Source organism: Taudactylus pleione, unplaced genomic scaffold (genome assembly GCF_031769625.1).
Source record: "Taudactylus pleione unplaced genomic scaffold, aTauple2 ptg000967l, whole genome shotgun sequence".
NCBI classification, from domain to species: domain Eukaryota; kingdom Metazoa; phylum Chordata; class Amphibia; order Anura; family Myobatrachidae; genus Taudactylus; species Taudactylus pleione.
Window position 1 is genome coordinate 12,897,501 of NW_028285368.1, and position 2,500 is coordinate 12,900,000.

Genomic DNA, 2,500 nt, shown 5'->3' on the forward strand with positions numbered 1-2,500 from the left:
AGATCAGACGAGATTGGGCATGTCCAGTGTGGTTTGGCTGTAGATGCTAAAAGCCTTAACTTTAGACATCTTTTACTTCTTAACTCAAGTAAATTCATTGATAAGTTGAAAAAATTAAATGTAAAATGTAATAGAAAAGAATGTTATGGCAGTATAAAATTACCTACAGCACCTGGTATTCCCAGGTGGTCTCCCATCCAAGTACTGACCATGCCCAACACTGCATAGCTTCAATATCAAATGACATTGGCCATGTCCAGTGTGGTTTGGCTATAGGTGCTGAAAAATATTAACTTTAGACGTCTTTTACTTCTTAACTCAAGTAAATTCATTGCTAAGTTGAAAAAATGTAATGTAAAATGTAATAGAAAAGAATGTTATGGCTATATAAAATTACCTACAGCACCAGGTATTCCCAGGTGGTCTCCCATCCAAGTACTAACCAGGCCCAACACTGCATAGCTTCCAAGATCAGACGAGATTGGGCATGTCCACTGTTGTTTGGATATAGGTGCTAGAAGCTTTAACTTTAGACCTCTTTTACTTCTTAACTCAAGTAAATTCATTGATAAGTTGAAAAAATTAAATGTAAAATGTAATATTAAAGACTGTTATGGCAGTATAAAATTACCTACAGCACCTGGGATTCCTAGGTGGTCTCCCATCCAAGTACTAACCAGGTCCAACACTGCATAGCTTCCAAGATCAGACGAGATTGGGCATGTCCAGTGTGGTTTGGCTGTAGGTGCTCAAAAACATTAACTTTAGACCTCTTTTACTTCTTAACTCAAGTAAATTCATTGATAAGTTGAAAAAATTAAATTTAAAATGTAATAGAAAAGAAAGTTATGGCACTATAAAATTTCCTACAGCACCTGGTAATCCCAGGTGGTCTCCCATCCAAGTACTAACCAGGCCCAACACTGCATAGCTTCCAAGATAAGACGAGATTGGGCATGTCCAGTGTGGTTTGGCTGTAGGTGCTCAAAAACAATAACTTTAGACCTCTTTTACATCTTAACTCAAGTAAATTCAATGATAAGTTGAAAAATGAAATGTAAAATGTAATAGAAAAGAATGTTATGGCAGTATAAAATAACCTACAGCACCTGGTATTCCCAGGTGGTCTCCCATCCAAGTACTAACCAGGCCTAACACTGCATAGCTTCCAAGATCAGATGAGATTGGGCATGTCCAGTGTGGTTTGGCTGTAGGTGCTCAAAAACATTAACTTTAGACCTCTTTTACTTCTTAACTCAAGTAAATTCATTGATAAGTTGAAAAAATGAAATGTAAATGTAATAGAAAAGAATGTTTTGGTTGTCTAAAATTACCTACAGCACCTGGTATTCCCAGGTTGTCTCCCATCCAAGTACAAATGAGGCCCAACACTGCATAGCTTCCAAGATCAGACGAGATTGGGCATGTCCAGTGTGGTTTGGCTGTAGGTGTTCTAAAACATTAAATTTAGACCTCTATTACTTCTTAACTCAAGTAAATTCATTGATAAGTTGAAAAAATTAAATGTAAAATGTAATAGAAAAGAATGTTATGGCAGTATAAAATAACCTACAGCTCCAGGTATTCCCAGGTGTTCTCCCATCCAAGTACTAACCAGGGCCAACACTGCATAGCTTCCAAGATCAGACAAGATTGGGCATGTCCACTGTGGTTTGGATGTAGGTGCTCAAAAGTGTTAAATTTAGACCGCTTTTACTTCTTAACTCAAGTAAATTCATTGATAAGTTGAAAAAATTAAATGTAAAATGTAATAGAAAAGAATGTTATGGCAGTATAAAATTAACTACTGCAGCTGGTTTTCCCAGGTGGTCTCCCATCCAAGTACTGACCATGCCCAACACTGCATAGCTACCAAGATAAGACGATATGGGGCATGTCCAGTGTGGATTGGCTGTAGGTGCTCAAAAGTATTAACTTTAGACCTCTTTTACTTCTTAACTCAAGTAAATTCAATGATAAGTTGAAAAATTAAATGTAAAATGCAATAGAAAAGAATGTTATGGCAGTATAAAATTACCTACAGCTCCTGGTATTCCCAGGTGGTCTCCCATCCAAGTACTAACCAGGCCCAACACTGCATAGCTTCCAAGATCAGACGAGATTGGGCATGTCCAGTGTGGTTTGGCTGTAGGTGTTCTAAAACATTAACTTTAGACCTCAATTACTTCTTAACTCAAGTAAATTCATTGATAAGTTGAAAAAATTAAATTTAAAATGTAATAGAAAAGAATTTTATGGCAGTATAAAATTACCTACAGCACTTGGTATTCCCAGGTGGTCTCCCATCCAAGTACTAACCAGGCCCAACACTGCATAACTTCCAAGATAAGATGAGATTGGGCATGTCCAGTGTGGATTGGCTGTAGGTGGTCAAAAACATTAACTTTAGACCTCTATTACTTCTTAACTCAAGTAAATTCATTGATAAGTTGAAAAAATTAAATTTAAAATGTAATAGAAAAGAATGTTATGGCAGTAT

At 36.6% G+C, this 2,500-nt stretch overlaps 8 pseudogenes; all 8 read right to left on the reverse strand.

Moving 5' to 3' along the window:
• LOC148471705 (5S ribosomal RNA) overlaps nucleotides 1-45 on the reverse strand; it is a 119-nt pseudogene extending 74 nt beyond the window's left edge.
• A 349-nt stretch (nucleotides 46-394) lies between these two features.
• On the reverse strand, nucleotides 395-513 carry LOC148471706 (5S ribosomal RNA; annotated as a pseudogene).
• Nucleotides 514-628: 115 nt separating this feature from the next.
• LOC148471707 (5S ribosomal RNA) lies at nucleotides 629-747 on the reverse strand (annotated as a pseudogene).
• A 116-nt stretch (nucleotides 748-863) lies between these two features.
• On the reverse strand, nucleotides 864-982 carry LOC148471708 (5S ribosomal RNA; annotated as a pseudogene).
• A 115-nt stretch (nucleotides 983-1,097) lies between these two features.
• On the reverse strand, nucleotides 1,098-1,216 carry LOC148471709 (5S ribosomal RNA; annotated as a pseudogene).
• A 115-nt stretch (nucleotides 1,217-1,331) lies between these two features.
• On the reverse strand, nucleotides 1,332-1,450 carry LOC148471710 (5S ribosomal RNA; annotated as a pseudogene).
• Nucleotides 1,451-2,035: 585 nt separating this feature from the next.
• Nucleotides 2,036-2,154, reverse strand: LOC148471711 (5S ribosomal RNA; annotated as a pseudogene).
• Nucleotides 2,155-2,270: 116 nt separating this feature from the next.
• On the reverse strand, nucleotides 2,271-2,389 carry LOC148471712 (5S ribosomal RNA; annotated as a pseudogene).
• Nucleotides 2,390-2,500: the final 111 nt, after the last annotated feature.